General features: G+C 39.0%; 1 protein-coding gene across 3 annotated transcripts in view; it reads left to right on the top strand.

Moving 5' to 3' along the window:
* arhgef4 (Rho guanine nucleotide exchange factor (GEF) 4) overlaps positions 1-18,680 on the top strand; it is a 98,759-nt gene that overhangs the window by 7,177 nt on the left and 72,902 nt on the right. For all 3 annotated transcript variants that reach the window (XM_059326916.1, XM_059326915.1, XM_059326917.1), the window contains exon 2: positions 1,968-1,997. The gene's annotated coding sequence lies outside the window, so the exon portion shown is untranslated. The remainder of the gene's footprint in view (positions 1-1,967; positions 1,998-18,680) is intronic.

The following is an 18,680-nucleotide window of genomic DNA, read 5'->3' as shown; positions in this document are numbered from 1 at the left end:
TGTGTGACCCATAAATATTAAATTAAACTGTATCCTAATCTATCTCTGTTCACATATTTTAAAAATAATTTTCTTAATTTGGACCAATTGTGAGCATTTCTCCTGAAAATTATCATATTCTTTCCACAGACTGTTTTATTTTAAGGGTTTTCGATGGCAGTGAAAAGTATCTAGTATTTTACATGAGAAAAGCAAAAAGTAGACAGGTGTTAAAGATGTGTTTTGTTACTATTTCTTCAGTCCGACTAATTTACATTGCAGCGCACATAGAGAGTCCGGCAGCTAATGGTGCGTTCAAGGTCTACACAAATGTCAGAATTTTCAACATTGTTCCGAGCTCCAAGTTCCTACTTTCAGTGTAAATTGAACACACCATAAGGCATAAGGTAAGAAGACCAGCCTTCAAAATTAAAAGCAAACACACGTAGCTTTCAAAATAAGAGCACATGGATGTGTTAGCAGAGCCCACCACAGAATTAACAAGAAGACTGTCAAAATAAGATTAAGATTAATTACTTTATTAATCCCACAATGGGATTGTATACAGGCAGGATGAAAAGGATTCAAAAATGGACAAAATATCCCCAGACTCCATAGAGTTAAAAAAAAAAAAAAAAAAAAAAATACAATCCAGGTGGTATTATATTTTTTGCATTTATAATTGTGGTGGGATATGTGCTCATGCAAAATAGATGCTTGTATGTGTAATTTAAGGGGATGCTGTGTTATTTTTCTGACATTTCTCTAAGTCATCATGATTCGCTGAACATTAACTTGACAAAACCATTAGAGCGAGTGTATCAGGAAGAGGAGGGTCCACCCCCAAGCTGCTAAATGTTCCTGTTTATGCTGCAGCAACATGCAACGTCATGTTTTCATTCTGCCTGCAGGCTCCTCTCAGCTAAGGTATCCTGGCTGACGTCCAGCTAGCTGATCCACCTCTACACACCCACAGATTACAAGGCTCACTTAATGCACATCTGCATCGGTGTAGCATGTAAGGTCGTCTTGCTTTTAGTGTGAGTGGGAAAGCTTACAAAAGATGCACCATGAAATCAATAAAAAGTGTAACATGATTTTATTGACTAATGATGCTAGTGGTGCTGGTGGTTGATATAATAGAATAAAAAACAAACAAACAAACAGTAATAGTTAAATAGTAAAAACAAGACTAATGGGGATGATAGAAGTGTTGGGTGTGTTTTATGTGGGACTTAAAGAACAAATCCTGATCAAAGATTACTCTGAGGCATAGACTGTATATAATAACACAATTTTAGCTTACTTGAGCACCCTTGAACTGCATTACTACTTTTACTCGCTATGATCACTGGATTTTCTAGTTTTTGACTTGAGTAGACCCTCTACGGACTGGTTTCCAACAGTAGTGTAGTGTATTCTATTGGTCACAGGCGGCAACCTCCTGGTCTGAGCAGGGAGGCAAACCAGGAAGTGCCTTAAGCTGCATTCTACCAAAAATTCCAGCAGGGGGCGCTAAGTTTGGCTGCAAAAACATTTCCATCCATTAATTTCAATGCAAAATGAGAAAACTTCTCACTTGATTTATTACCTCAGAATTATTTAGGACTACACTAGTTAATAGTTCAAATAATGGCCCCAATTAGAAGAAAATAGAAGATAAATATTGTGTTTTTGTGCAGCACTTTGGAAACCCTGTGTTTGCTATAAACGTGCTATATAAATTAAGTTAGACTGCTGCCCCCACGACCCGGCCCCGGATAAGCGGATGAGAATGGATAGATTGGACATCATCAATACAGGTAGAAATAAGTGTCATATCACTTATCTACCTATAATCCATTTGGCTGACCAGTTAAAAAACATTTAAAAACTTTAAAGCAGTTTTTCTCAGTTTAACCCTTTGCATAGGTACTAGGCTTTGTAGATCAGAATACGTGTCTTGCAGAGATGGAGTATATATAACTGTGTTCTGTTTCTTTCCTCAGAAACTCAGACTCCAGCCTGCTCCTCTACAGGTAAGAAATGTCTGACTTCTCTATTTGACAACTTGTTTCTCTGTCTCTGCTTTGTTGGGAAGACAGGGCTGCATGGTGTCCTGTCTCCTTATAAGTGTTAAGTGTTTAAACCAGGGGTCTTAAACTCGCGGCCTGGGGGCCAATTGTGGCCCTCGTGACGATATTTTGTGGCCCCCACCTTGATATGAAAGTTTAATGTGAGTTTTATATGAATGGCACTTTACCGTGTTGTGTGTGGAAGGTCCCTTTAATTTTTTTTTTTTTGGTAATTTTGTGTCTAAAAAATCTTCTTCAAGACAATTTGATGTTGTTCAAATAAATTAAGTAAAAGTACAGTGAATACCTATATAACGTTAGATAGAACTTTATTGACACGTTGCCGTGGATACGCATTGATGACGGCTCGCCTTGTTAGTGACCTGTCAATCAAAGGTAGCCCCGCCCCAAATCATACGATTCTTTATCTTCTATTTTCTTCTAAATGGGGCCATTATTTACACTATTAACATCAGATTGTCTTGAAGAAGATTTTTTACTAGTGATTGAGACCATAGTGTTGTCCTGAAAAAAGTTTCTGAGGTAATAAATGAAGTGAGAAGTTTTCTCATTTTGCATTGAAATTAATGGGCATAAATGCTTTTGCAGCCAAACTTAGCGCCCCCTGCTGGAATTTTCACTAGAATGCAGCTTAAGGCACTTCCTGGTTTGCCTCCCTGCTCAGACCAGGAGGTTGCCGCCTGGTTTTGACACAGGAGACCAACCCTGTCTTCTCCTGGGTGAAAGTCCACTGTTTGTTCGACCCTCCCGCCATTTAAACTCTGCATCATCATCAACCGTCACTACTACGTCAGCAAGACGGCGGCGGAGGACAGTCAAAAACATAGTTATGAGGCATATTTTGCTGCCTGTACAAACACCTTATATTGACGTTTTTTGAGGCTCTCGCCAGCAAACAAATCTTGAAGCTGTGTTAATTAAGACAGAATTGCGAAGTCAACTGGTTTATCTTTACCCTACACTTGCTGTTAGTGGCCCAGATTTATAAGCTCGCTGATTGGAGTGTTTTTAACAAAAGGCTACTTTAGCCTTAGTTCATCGTTCTTTCTTTAGGTACACATGCTGAGACTTTTGAGAGCTTTCATTCAATTAAAAAACCCTGGATGCCCGAAATACCTCCACCCACTCTACAACTGGGCTCAGTTCTTTCTGAGCACAGACTGTTCTGTGTCTGCACCACTATGAAGGGTCCAGGGCCAGGCTGGGTCTGAGACATGCTAATGGGTACGGAGAGATAACGTGCTGTGCATGAATAAGCTATATGATGGTGATATTATATTCATTTCACACTTTCTCCTCTCTTTCTGTCCTTCTGTGAAAATGTGAGCAGACATGGCACACACACACACACACACACACACACACACACACACACACACACACACACACACACACGTTCTTGTACTTCTATCTTTGTGAGGACCCTCATTGGAACAGTGGATTCCCTTGCAAGGTTGTAATAGTTTTGGATTTTTCATTAGTTTTAGTTTTAATTTTGTTGTAAATTTGTTTTCAAATTCAGTTAGTTTTAATTCATTTTTAGAGTGAATTTGCTAGTTTTAGTTCAGTTTTTATTAGTTTTAGTTTTTTTGTAATGGGGTATTTGTTGGGTGGGAGATTAAAAGAGGTCACAGTAAATTTTGCCTTTATTTCCTTTGTCTGATCCATCTTCATTATGTATGAAAAAAGTTGACAAAGACGAAAATGAAGCACATTTTCACTATAATTTTAGTTAGTTTTGTAACCACACAATACAGTTTCAGTTAATTATCACTTTTTTAAAAACTCTGATTTTTATTTTAGTTAACGAAAATCTTTTTTCAAGTCTAGTTTTCATTATTTTGTTTTGTTTTCGTTAACTATAATAGCCTTGTTCCCTAACCCTTAACCTAACCTTCACCATCACAACTAAATGCCCAACCCTAACCCTAACATAAACCTAATTGTAACCTTAAACCCTAAAATAAAGTCTGAAATCTCAAAAAAAGAAGTGAGGACCGGCCGAAATGTCCTCACTTTGCAAAAATGTCCTCACAATGTTGGTTAAAAACATGTTCCGGTCCTCACTATGTAGGAAGTACAAGAACACACACACACACACACACACACATTCCTCACAGAGGGGCAGGTTGGATGGTTTGGTGGGTGACAGGCTGCTGTCTAAGCTTCGACACATAGTTGCAATGTTGATGCAACAGAGAAACTGAGGAATCTGGTTTCACATCCAGCCGAGCGAGGGGAATGTCAGATCTCTGGGATGTCCCGTCTCCTCCCTCCCCTCGTATCCAAGGCTGTGCTCTTGTCATTTGACTTCAGTGTCTCAGCTTTTGTCCTCCGTGGTGAAGCTCTCATAGTGTCTCTGTAAACATGCCACAGAGTGGAAACAAATGCCTTAACAGGTCAAGGTGCATAACCACAACCCTGGAGGTCTCTGCTGACTGGAGACAACTTTAACTCACCATTCTGGACTAAAGAGGACCTGTATCTGGAACGTGGTGTACGGTTAATTATCTGTCACAGATTTGAATCTTGATCAGATGCTTATATGTGGTATTGTTTGGATGTGAGTTCTGTAATATATCCAAAAGTCTCAAAGATCGCAAATCTGCCAAACTGGCATGACGGAATTTGTATCTGGAGTTCAGATTTTCTAAGATAGCAAAGATTCAATAAATCATGTAAATGACATCAGTTGGATATCAAGGAAACGTTAAAGATGCACTTTGTATATGTAAGAGTCTTCTTTCTAGAATATACATATAGGTAGGTTTTTTTCTGGGTCCAATCATGTCCTTTTAGGGATATCTCTCAAAATAGAGTTCCAGTGTGTAATCTCCCAGATATTATCTGTATCCTTGTTCAATATAAAAGTATCACCACTTGGGTAGTATTGGATTTTATGTTTGTTTTTTTATTCTAGTGCTGTTTTGTTGCCGTGCCTCATGGCCTCTAGCATTCTGTTTGCCCACTGCCACATTTCAAACCTGCCATAGTCCACCAATGAGGGCTCTGGCATCTTTAATGGTACTGGTGCTGTGCAATCCCAGTCTAGTGGAGCAGAGTGGCTGGTTTGTGGTCCTGGGTGTGCCTCTGCAGATGATAGATTTCACAACAGGGACGACAGCTGCCAATCGGAGATGGTTGCATCCTCATCAGAGCTCAGATCCACCCTGTCCTTAAAGGGTCCTGATAGTTCCAACCAGAGCTGGAACTGACAAAACAAAAGTTAAAAAAAAGGCCTCAGCTTCTCTGCATGTGATGGCGGTAGAGTAAGTCTGGCTCCGAGCCGAGCTAACACTCCCTTACGTTGTCCATACCTTTCTTGCAAAGCCTGAAAGATTGTGGGAAAGCCCGACACCTGACTACACTGTGCACAACATCAGCAGCTGATCATAAACAAACCAGCATGGCTAATTATGCACAGTGTCTCCGCTGATCATAAAAACATTGTGATCATGAATTAGCCGGCATCACTAACTGTGCACAGAGTGTCTGGTGCTTGTTGTAAACAAACAGAGATCGCTAAGTGAACACCTCCTGCAGCAGCAGCACATACACACTGTACTGCTACAGAGCTAACTGTTAGCCTGTTAGCACATACACACTGTACTGCTACAGAGCTAACTGTTAGCCTGTTAGCAATTTGCAGACTGGATGCTAAGGGGTTAACATCCCCTCCGACTCTGCAGCTGGGAGAGACTGCTGCAGGAGGACTGAGGCGGTTCGACTCGTTCTTACTCTTCTTAATGAGCCGCTAGTCGCTACATTTGTTGCTAGTCGTTTTTAAAAAAAATAGTAGCGAGGGGGTCTGAAAAGTCGCTAAATATAGCGACAACACTGCTTCCCCGGCTTTTAGAAAAGGTGCGTGTTGTTTTGGCATCTAGTACTATCGAGTACTACGTCACATCCTGCTTAGTTATCTATCCAATCAGCAACCAGGCTTTTTTCAGGGAAGAAAAACGTCCCTGCCGTTCTACAGGGATGAAAAAAGTCCTGTTCAAATTAGGGGCATTTCGGCGAGTGAGACCCGCCTCATTCCAGGTACTGGACTCTAATGGAAACACCCCTACTGAAACTGATTTGTTGAAATACTTTTTGCTGCATTTTTCGGTAATTTTGTGTCTTTTTCGTAATTTAGTTTTTTTCTGTCATTTTGTGTCTTTTGTGTGTTTTTGGTAATTCTGTGTATTTTTTGGTCATTTTGTCTTTTTTTGTAATTTTGTGTGTTTTTGGTAATTCTGTGTATTTTTTGGTCATTTTGTCTTTTTTTGTAATTTTGTGTCTTTTTTAAGTACGTAAGTTATTTTTCAGTCATTTTGTTTCTTTTTTGGTCATTTTGTGTCTTTTTTAAGTAATTTAATTTTTTTCTGTCATTTTGTGTCATCTTTTAGTAATTTTGTGTCTTTTTTTGGTCATTTTGATACTGCCTCAGCGGCCCCCAGGTAATTTGAGTTTGAGACCCCTGATGTATATGATTGAGCACAACTATTTAAAATACCTTGTAGTATAATTCTGAGTTGAAAAGTTGAATAGAGGATCCTTTTTACACAGCGTCAACAATACATTTTTTTTATCAAAACCAATATATATCACACGTACTGTTGGTCCCTGTGTGAAGCTCAGACTGAGAGCAGCTGCTGTCATGTTTGTGTGCTCGTCCAGTATGTCAGTGACATCACTTGTTTGTCTGAGCGGGAGCAGGACAGGGTTACTTTGATCTACCTCTGACCCGTATTCTTCCAGCAGTTGAGAATAGAGAGGGGTCGGAGCGAACGGCCGGCAGAAAGTAAAGAGGAGAGCCAAAGAAAGCTTTTCTCAGACAGGACGAACTGAGCCAGAGGAGAGGATGACTGACGATTCTTTTTCTGGACTCGCGGTCTCTCTGCCCAGTCATTAGGTCTCTCTGCTCCTTCTGGCCTGGCACAACATGTCTGTTTGTGTGTGTGTGTGTGTGTGTGTGTGTGTGTGTGTTCTTGTACTTCCTACATAGTGAGGACCACAACACGTTTCTTAACCAACAGAGTGAGGACAAGTGACGACCTCACTTCTTTAAAGTTTTTGGTTTTTTTTAGATTTCAGACTTTGTTTTAAGGGTTAAAGGTTACATGATAATGATAATTAACTGAAACTGTATTGTGTGGTTACAAAACTAACTAAAATTATAGTGAAAATGTCCTTCGTTTTCTTCTTTGTCAACTTTTTTCATACATAATGAAGATGGATCAGACAAAGGAAATAAAGACAAAATTTACTGTGACCTCTTTTAATCTCCCACCCAACAAATACCCCATTACAAAAAACTAAAACTAATAACAACTAAACTAAAACTAGCAAACTCACTCTAAAAACTAATAAAAAACTTACTGAATTTGAAAACAAAAATTTACAACAAAATTAAAACTAAAACTAATGAGAAATCCAAAAGTTATAACTCAATTTCAACCAAAAATGTAGTTACTGCAGTTAGACTGTGTAGGGCAGAGTATATTCAACAGAAAAGTCATATTTTTCCTGATTCCATATTCTGTGGTCATGTTGACTTTTGTCACAATGCAAAGAAGAGAATTTAAAATACTTTTGTGAAAAAACTACATTATACAATTTTTGTGTGTGCCAGGACCCCTTAATTAATACATTTTAGGTTACGGACCCATTTGATAAGATTTTGATTTCGGGAACCTCCATTTGAATACGTTTTGATAAAGTCCAGAGTTTTATAGATATAAACTGCAGTTGAGGCAATATCTGTGGGGAGAGTTAAACCTATGATAAAACTCTGGCTTACATTGGGCTCACTGCTGTTGTGAACTAAATGAAAGACCCCTGGGGGTCCTCAGACCCCTGTTAAAGAGGATCCTAGCAATGGGTGGGTGTTCCTCCTCATGTCTGTGAAATAAAAAAGATGGAGTTAAAGGAGTCTCTACTAACCAGGAGGATGTTGGAAGGATCTGACTGTAATAAAGCACATAGTTTTATTGCATATTGGTGTGATGAAGCAGCTCAGACCTGCTGGCCTCTTGTTTCCTCTCCAAGTTACACAACAGTCACTCCTTGTTTTGTCTTACACTGATTGATTGTATGTCAAGTTGTTCCAGTCTTAAATCTGTAATAAAAATAAATTATTCAATTCATTAAAATGGATGTGGAAGTAAGTGCACTGCAAAAAAAAGGTGTGTCTAAAAACAAGATAAAAACAGTAAATCTGAGGGAAATAAGCATGTTGAACGCTTAAATTAAGAAATAAACTGACAATTGTATATATATATATATATATATATATATATATATAGATTACAGATTTTGCTACAATGCAAGTTAATGACAGTCGTGGCTATTCCATTGATATTTGTTCCTATTGGTTTGTTCCAAGTCACGTGACTTTCAAGGTCCCGGCGGTCAGAACAAAAAACATGGCGGACAGTTCTCTCATTCTCTCATTTTTCGTGAAAAAATCAATATTTTGACTTAGTTTCTGCATAAAAATGGATTTTGATCACATTTCTAGCAAGAAATATATGTTTTATTTTCTAAATATTCACTCAGTGAATGTACATAATCACTTTGTATGTTGGAATAGCCACGGGATATGACTGTCATTAACTTGCATTGTAGCAAAATCCGTGTCAGTTTCACGGAAATTTGAGTGATTCTGTGGCTATTCCTCGGATTTTGAGTTAAGCGAATCCGTGGCTATTTCACGGATTCCTGTGAGACCAGGTTGGAATTACACCATATAATATGCTCAAAGAATATTCTGTAATTTTTGCCTAATTGTACCAAATAATTCTGCCTCCCTCAGCTCTAAGATCAGTGTTATGTAACTCCTGTAGCAGGACTTTCCCCTCTCCCTTCCTCCTCCTCTCAGGGATCGAGGTTAAGTCTGTTTAAAATAGCAACAAGCTGTCAAGCTGGAGCCTCTACAGACCCAGAGACCTGGTTCTGGAGCGGGGCAGGAACAAGGGAGAGGAGAGGGAAGACAGCTGTATGTCTGTCTCTCTCTCTCTGAATTCCTCAAAAATGTAGCAGTAGTGTTTCTTCTGAACTATCTTACATGTGTTGCTTTTAGTCTGCTGAATAGAAAGTCTTAGTGACTTCGCTCTCAGTTCTTCTTTATATAGTTTAAAGTTTGTAATTGTAAGTACTGGCCACATGGACCCAAAATAGGGGGCAGTATTTCACCTTGTGCAAGTATCGCATGATCCGATTGCCCAAGAAGCATTTTTGTCTCAAATATTTTTATCAACATTAATGTCATCCATCAAGCAATTTGTTCATTTTCCTCTTTTGTGTTCTTTGACTGAATACAGACGACAATAGAAGAGAAAACAAAACAAAACAAAAAAACAATGTGTAAAAGTGTAAAAGTTCGCTCTTATCCCAGTTTACTCTACACCCTGCAAAACTCTCAAATCAAGGACAGAATTGATTTAATAGATTGCTATGTGTTCTATCCATAAATTTCCCTGTTTGATCGAATGCTTTTGGCATGTGGTTCTATCCATAGACTGTTTATAAATAATGGACGTAGTCACCGTGATGTCACCCGTTGGTTTGTGGCCCGTTGGAAGCCTCGAGTTCAGCGTTATACTCGTCGCCATCTTGTTTCTGATACAGGAAGCATGACCATATTTGGACTGTGGAGGAGGAGCGGGATCTGATCACTGACTACAGCCTCTCTACACCTCAACCTGACTGAGAGAAGCTGCTGCTAATTCATGTTAGCATTAACTGGGATGTTAGTTTTGGCAAAAAACAAAAACAAAATGTTCGTTACTGACCTCAGAAAACTGAGCAGCGACTCCTTGGAGTGTCTGTTAGTCCAACCAAACGCTGAACAAGACATTTAATGAACAAAACGTTCAAATAAACTGTCATTAAGTGAAAATACAGTGAAAGGGTCAAAGTTATGAGACCAAACCACTAAACGTCCTTTTTTATATCTATATAACGTTATATGTAACTTTATTGACACGTTGCCGTGGATACGCATTGTTCTGCTTCTCTCCTGATGACGGCTCGCCTTGTTAGTGACCTGTCAATCAAAGGTAGCCCCGCCCCAAATCATACGATTCTTTATCTTCTATTTCCTTCTAAATTGAACCATTATTTACACTATTAACATCAGATTGTCTTGAAGAAGATTTTTTACTAGTGAGTGAGACCATAGTGTTGTCCTAAAAAAATATTCTGAGGTAATAAATCAAGTGAGAAGTTTTCTCATTTTGCATTGAAATGAATGGACATAAATGTTTTTGCAGGCGCCCCCTGCTGGAACTTTTGGTAGAATGCAGCTTAAGACACTTCCTGGTTTGCCTCCCTGCTCAGACCAGGAGGTTGCCGCCTGGTGCTAGCTGATGACATGTAATAATTCTGGCTCCTGATTCATTCCACACATGTACTGGTTGCAAATATCAATATGGTGACGGTCATAAACCGAGATTGTGATTGCCAAAATGCTTAAATTGAGGAAATATTAGGCATGAGGTCAAATTCATCTTGTGAATCTGTTTATGCGTCATCATGGCAAAATATGTTGCAAGAAAAAAGGTAACGTAACGAAAAGGTGGAAGATAAAGAAGAGCTCATTAGGGTCCCGCAGTGAGTTCCCACAGTAATTTGAGTCATTAGTCATCATTAGTCACTGTGACATTTTCTAATTAATGTTGGAGGCAGGACTGGCGGTAAGTGGGTCAGAAGGTCCGGCCTCTCTCAGGCTGACGGGAAGCCTGATTGTCATTCGGAGTGATTTAGTTGCAGGTCATAATGATGACACAGCAGTTATTGAAACTTTCCTTCATTGTCAGTGTCAGAAATGTGTAAACAAACCATCATCATCCTAGAGTTCACACTCCATGTATCCCCAGGGGTAGACGCACTCCCATATGAGAAACAATGCAATAGTCTCACATTTATGCAGTGGATGAAGACGTCTTGCACTAAAAACATGGTGAATTTTTTTTATTTTTTACAAAGTTTTGATGTTTTCTCATTATTATAGTCAGGTGGCTTAGGACCAGATTTGAGAAGAATGGGGACACACCGGACAAAAGCACCCAATTTTTTCCGCATGCTCTCTATCACCATAGCTTACAATTTTTGATGGGAGCCACTTCATCAAGATTGTGGATTGGAGATGGCAGCCGTATAAGGTCTATGAGAACCAATATATCTTCCAAGCCACTTAGAAGGTCAATCTTGGTGTCAAAATCTACATTTTCTGGGTCAAAGAATCATTTAAAGTTATTGAGAATATCACTAGATTATTATTTGATCTTTATATAGATGATTGAAATAATAATTACAGGGCCAAAAAATCTTTTTTCAGTGATATGACAAAATATACAAAATTCATATCCGTGTGGAGCTTTATTGCCTTTCAGGTATTGCACTGTTTGCAAAGCCACTTAGATATTATTATTATTATTATTATTATTATTATTATTAATAATAATAATAATAATAATAATAATAACAACAGCAAAAATAATAATAACTTTATTTATATAGCACCTTTCAAAAATTAGTAACAAGGTGCTGTACAACAGAAATAAAACACATCAAATACAATTTACTGACAACAACAAAATAAAACCACAAAAAGAAATGATATTGGACTTAAAAAATGTAAATTTAAAATTTAAAATCACCATTCTCAACAAGGTAATCATACAACAATAATATAAGGAAATTAAGAGAAGGCTAATCGATAAAAGTGAGTCTTTAGAAGAGATTTAAAAGAAGCCACTGAGCTTCGTTTGGTTTTATTTTAAGCAACCCATTGAAATCCTCACTGACTTTGAGAGGATAGCCCCTGGGGTGCTAAGATGCTAACTGACTTCCTCGTTTAAGAACTCATTCCTGTGGCGCCCTATTGTGACTCATATTTTTTTCATTGCATTCCTATCTGCTCTGTCACTCCTCCCAATAAGCAGTTTAATTTATAACCACAGACTCTTCTTCTCTCCATAAATCCCAACAGAATGTGAGTCCTCCAGCACTCAGTGCTAGTTTTTACATTAGTCTTACTGTAACTCCAGATCTTATGTACCAGTAATAATTTAGAATTTGCAGAGTTATTCGTTGCATGAAAAGTGTTTGTGAGGAGCTGGTGTAGGAGGAACTTCTGGCCAGAATAATGAAGTCTCTGCAGGGAATCTCATGTCATTATTAGCTGCTTCTTTCCCACACTGAGCTATTGGTATTCTAACCCAGATCACTGAGGCCTGTTTTAATGGTCCCTCCCTTTGTGTCCTGTTTCCATGGGGACCTCTAAAGGGAGGACAAGCTGCTGAAGTGTGAAAAGACTGTGTGTGTGTGTGTGTGTGTGTGTGTGTGTGTGTGTGTGTGTGTTCTTGTACTTCCTACATAGTGAGGACCAGAACAAGTTTTTAACCAACAGAGTGAGGGCATTTTTGCAAAGTGAAGACATTTTGCCCAGTCCTCACTTCTTTAAAGGGTTTTTTTTTTATTTAAGACTTTGTTTTAAGGGTTAGGGTTACAAAAAAATGATAATTAACTGAAACTGTGTTGTGTGGTTACAAAACTAACTAAAATTATAGTGAAAATGTCCTTCGTTTTCGTCTTTGTAAACTTTTTTCAAACATAATGAAGATGGATAATGAAAGGAAATAAAGGCAAAATTTACTGGGACCTCTTTGAATCTCCCACCCAACAAATACCCCATCACAAAAAACTAAAACTAACACTAAAACTAATAAAAACTAAACTAAAACTAGCAAACTCACTCTAAAAACTCATGAGGGCAACAATGAGGGCCCCCACAAAGATAGAAGTACAAGAATGTGTGTGTGTGTGTGTGTGTGTGTGTGTATGTGTTTGTGTGTGTGTGTGTGTGTGTGTGTGTGTGTGTGTGTGTGTGTACTTGCATAACTAACCAACAGTGGCACCATCACACATTCCCTAACTGTGTGCTAAAAAAGTCTAAGAAAGAGAAAAAATATATATTTCCAGCCATACACTGACTTTGTTTATATGTATGTACACAAATACAGAGTAATCAGATTATAAAATGTATTTAACTACACTAAAAGGCTGTTTCCACTACAGTCCAACACCCGGAATGAGGCGGGTCTCACTCGGCGAAACGCCCCTAATTTGAATACGAACCGTCTTGAGCGATCTTTTGTCCAGACTTTTTTTGTCCCTGTAGAAGAGCAGGGTCGTTATTCTCCTCTGAAAAAAGCCTGGTTGCTGATTGGATAGAATGCTAAACAGGATGTGATGTAGTACTCGACGCCACAACAACACGCACCATTTGTAAAAGCCGGTGAAGCAGTGTTGCCAACTTAGCAACTTTGTTGCTATATTTAGCGTCTTTTCAGACCTCCTTAGTGACTATTTTTCAAAAAAGGGGACTGGCAACAAATCCAGAACAAAATGGAGCTTTGGAGAATATGTGAATGAAAAGTTGCCGGTTTGAGTCCAGTTTGTTAATTGCCTTGAACTGTGTGGTAATGTCAGGGCTGATACAGCTCAAGCTAAGATTCAATTTCAAGCACTTTCAAGGTACCTAAAATTCCCCCCTAATCACAAAAACATCTCTGAGAAAGCCATTTTACAGTTCACTCACTTTCATGGTCATTCAAATATTGAAATATTTATGATTTACACGAGTGTCTGTAGATGAAGCAACAAATTATGTTGAAAATCACTTTTTTAAAGGAGTTAATTAAAAGTAAAGCATATTCATAGCCTAAAAAACTGTTCAAATAAAGCATTTTCAAATCTTTGGATTTCAAATCTTATGTACAAACCCTGTAGAGAGATTTAAAACTGTGTTCGGGATAAAATCGTATCGTGGGGCCTCTGGGGATTCCCACCTCTAGAATACACCCACCCATGGAAAATCTTGGGCTTGTTGGAGCTCTCGCTCTCATAGAGGCCACGCAAAGGTGCCATAAAACTTCACACAGTCTATTATTGTCCTCAATTGGTTCCGTTTGTATCTCTCCGACCATACTCAGTTCATCCAGCTCCAAGTCCTTCTCCCAGTCCTCCCCCATCACTTCAGTAGTGCCCCAGGGCTCTGTCCTGGGTCCCCTTCTCTTCATTCTCTCCCACTTGGCAATATCTTCCGCTCATTCAACATTCATCTTCACTGCTTCGCAGATGACACCCTGCTCTACATCCTGTAAGCCCATCACCACTCTTCCACCCTCCTTCCTCCCTTACCTCCTGCCTCTCCAATATCAAATCCTGGTTCACTTCAAACTTCCTAAAACTTAATAATGACAAAACTGAAATCCTCCTTGTTGTCACCAAATCCACTCTCTCCAAAGTTGACAGTTTCTCCCTCCAAATCGACAGCTCTTCAGTTTCCCCCTCCCCTCAGGTTAAGAGTCTGGGTGTCATCCTTGACAGCACCCTATCTTTCAACTCTCACATCAATAACATCACCCGGTCCGCTTATTTCTGTCTCCGCCTTTCTCTCAACCGCCCACATCACTTCCTTGCTTGTCCATAGTTTTGTCACCTCACACATTGACTACTACAACTTTCTCCTCTTTGGTCTCCCTCATAAGCTCCTCCATAAACTCCAAATGGTCCAGAACTCCACCACATCGCCCCGTCCTCCAGCAACTCCACTGGCTTCCAGTCAAATCTTGTACAAAATCCTCCCCTACACCTTCAAGGCCATCCGCAACCTCCCCCTCCTTATCTGTTCCGATCTCCTCCACATTGCCACCTCCTCCCGCTCCCTCCGACCAACTCTGGAACTCACTCCCACCGGACATCCGAAACACTGTCTCTCTCCCATTATTCAAATCCAGAATCAAAACTCATCTGTTCCAATAGGCTCACTCCGTTTGATTGCACTGCACTTCTTTTTTCCTTGTTTTATTCTTTTCTGAAACCACACCGCTCTTTCTCTGTTTTGTTTTATTTCTTGCACTGCAAAAAAAGGTTTGTCTAAAACCAGATAAAACAGTAAATCTGAGGGAAATGATCTTGCTGCATGGACAGATAATTTACCTTGACAAAAATTCTCAAATTAAGATCTAGAAATAAGCATGTTGAACACTTAAAATAAGAAATTAACTCTTAAAACAAGATAAATTAAAGCTGCAAGCAGCGATGAACTGGCCCGAGCACATTATTTGTTTCTTACTAAGGTAAAAAAATACTTAGATTTAGAAGTGTTAGATAATTTATCTTGTTTTAAGAGTTAATTTCTTATTTTTAAGCGTTCAACATGCTTATTTCTAGATTTAACAATCTTAATTTAAGAAATCTTGTCAAGGTAAATTATCTGTCCATGCAGCAAGATCATTTCCCTCAGATTTAGTGTTTTTATCTTGTTTTTTAGACACACCTTTTTTGCAGTGTGTGTCTTGTTTTCATTCCGTTTTGTCTTGTTTAAACTACTGTACAGTGTCCTTGAGTGTTAGAATGGTGCTTATAAATTCAATGTATTATTATCATTATTAATATTAATAAGGTGCAGAATTGAAGTCCACCACTCAAGTCTTCCTCTCCAGGGAATGTTGTAAGTGCAGACATGACATCTCCTGACTGATCTTTATGTTCTTGTAATCTTAAATATCAGAATGAATAATTAATACTTCCCACATGATTGTCACTTGGCGTATTATCAATGTGGGTGTGCTGTGTTTTGCATCTAACTGCATGTGAAAAGGTCAAATACAAGTCAGAGCTGCTCCGGGTGTGGTGAGGTAAAGCCTCTGTCAACAGCTGGTAGGAGGAATATTGTGTCTTGGAGAAAGATTAGCCTTGTTAGAGTGTTCATTCAAAGTCTTTTGATGTGGGTGTGATGTGTGTATCTGTGAACTCAGTGGAGCCCTGCTGGCACAATAGCCAGCTGTCCCCGGGGCCCTGATACATCAGCGTGACTGTGGCACCCACACCAACATTCCCTCCATGCTGGTTGTGGGTGGGGGGAGGGGACAGTGGCTCTGTGGGGCCCGAGGATGCCGGGTCAACAGTAAAAGGACAGGAAGAAGAGAGAGACAAGCTAATGGAGGAACTAAACCTTGAACAATTCTACAATTCTACAATGTCATTTAGCAGACGATTTTATCCAAAGTGACGTACAAATGAGAGTTAATACAACACAAGCAAGGATGAAGTCAAGAAACATAGCAAGAGTAAGAGCTGTGGGTTCAGTTTGAGTCTATTAGGACACAAGTGCTTAATAGGTCGTAAGAGCGGTCAGTGCGGTGTTCAGTAAAGAGTTGGTCTTCAGTCTCTTCTTAAAGATTGAACAATCACTCATCTAAAACATAGACTGTTTATAAATAATGGACGTAGTCACCGTGACGTCCCCCGTTGGTTTGTGGCCCGTTGGAAGCATCAAGTTCAGCGTTACATTCGTCGCCATCTTGTTTCCGATACAGGAAGCATGACCATAATGGACTGTGGAGGAGGAGAGGGATCTGATCACTGACTACAGCCTCTCTACACCTCAACCTGACTGAGAGAAGCTGCTGCTAATTCATGTTAGCATTAACTGGAGCATTAACTGGGATGTTAGTTTTGGCAAAAAAACAAAAACAAAATGTTCGTTACTGACCTCAGAAAACTGAGCAGCGACTCCTTGGAGTGTCTGTTAGTCCAACCAAACACTGAACAAGACATTTAATGAACAAAACGTTCAAATAAACTGTCATTAAGTGAAAATACAGTGAAAGGGTCAAAGTTATGAGACCAAACCGCTAAACGTCCTTTTTTATATCTATATAACGTTATATATAACTTTATTGACACGTTGCTGTGGATACGCATTGTTCTGTTTCTCTCCTGATGACGGCTCGCCTTGTTAGTGACCTGTCAATCAAAGGTAGCCCCGCCCCAAATCATACGATTCTTTATCTTCTATTTTCTTCTAAATGGGGCCATTATTAGAACCATTAACATCAAATTGTCTTGAAGAAGATTTTTTACTAGTGATTGAGACCATAGTGTTGTCCTAAAAAAAAGTTTTCTCATTTTGCATTGAAATGAATGGACATAAATGTTTTTGCAGCCACACTTAGCGCCCCCTGCTGGAATTTTCGGTAGAATGCAGCTTAAGGCACTTCCTGGTTTTCCTCCCTGCTCAGACCAGGAGGTTGCCGTTAATATGTTGGGTTGGGTTAATATGAGTCATCTGAGTTTCTCATCTTCTAGTCCTGTTTCAAATTCCCTCCTTTTATTTTTCTCGATACTGTTTTGCTGCAGTAGAGGAAAAGTATTACAAAGCAGGGATTTTGATCGGCTTTATATAAGCTGATGCCAGCCCATTAAAATCTCCATGGATCAGCCGCTATACGATCTCAGGAATGGCTCGGAAAGCACAGTACAGAATTTTGAGTCTTGAGAAAATCACAAGAAACAAAGTGAGTGGCAAAAATGCCCCATTGTGTTCTCTGAGAACGTCTGTTTTTTCAGTTCGGCGAGTTGTTGATCCTATGGAGATTGTCTCCTTATTATTGTGAGCTCTACCTGTTACATGTGATAATAACAATAACAACAACAACAACCATGGGCATGCTTAGATAAGTGTGTTAAAGAGTGTTGTGCCTAAATCAGCTACTCCACTATCTGCCTGAGGGAGAGCTCTGCTAAGCCTTTAAGCTTCTTTAAGACACTCAACTCTAATTATTTAGCAGGAAATAACACTTGCTACTCTGTGAATGGGACATGCTGTCATGAAACAATGGGAAAAGATAGATATACACTGCAGGCCATTGAACCAACGACCCACTGAAATGAATGTCTTCAACAGTCAAAGTGTATGAAACTATCAGAAATGAAGGTTAACTCACCTATCAGAAGGAAATTTTTTTCCAGATGGAAAAGTGCCAGGAAATTACATTTTAGTGATTTTTTTTGTGGTGCAAAATGGTAAAGCTGTTTCCTTTGGAAAAGTCTGCAAAATAGGGTTTCAATATGGCCTCCTGGAGGTCATGTGACAAATTAAAGCATTGCTATTGGTTCCCTATACTCTTCCCTCTTTTTTAAAGTATTGCATCACTCAAAAACATCAGAGTATGGATGACATCACAGCTAGAGTGAAGAGAGGCTGTACATTTCTGATTTTTTTTTCTGGAAGACCTGTGTTTCTTCCCACAATTTACACTCTTTATACATCATTTTGAGGCCAAATTGTAGGGAAATGCATGATTTCATAGACATCCTGTTTTGGAATCACTCAGACTTTCAGACATTTGAACAACTCCAACCAACAGTCCCACACTAATTTTTAGAAATTTCTAAAAGACAATGGAGGGAAAAAATAGTTTTCTGATGATACTAATATTTCATTACCACATCAGGACCCAAAGGGCTTTAAAAAAATAAATAACAGTACTGTTATCTCCTTTCTCAACTGTTTTAGATATTATATGCCCCTCCCCTCTCCACTTACAAATGCTGCCCTAATCACCATAGCAACAAACCAGGATGAGAGGTAATGTGTGTTAACAGGAAAACAAGGACAAGGCTGTTCCTCAAATGAAAATCCCTAAAAAAGTAACTATATCTTAATAGGAAGTTAAAGACGTGACTGTATTGTATTGTAGTCTTTTGTTTGTTTTGTTTCTGGTTTTCTTTTACAAAATAATAATATTTTTTTATTATTACTATTATAATTATTATTTCTGCTGA

Source organism: Centropristis striata, chromosome 23 (genome assembly GCF_030273125.1).
Source record: "Centropristis striata isolate RG_2023a ecotype Rhode Island chromosome 23, C.striata_1.0, whole genome shotgun sequence".
NCBI classification, from domain to species: domain Eukaryota; kingdom Metazoa; phylum Chordata; class Actinopteri; order Perciformes; family Serranidae; genus Centropristis; species Centropristis striata.
Note: the sequence above shows the minus strand (reverse complement) of the source record. Positions and strands in the feature narration are given on the sequence as shown.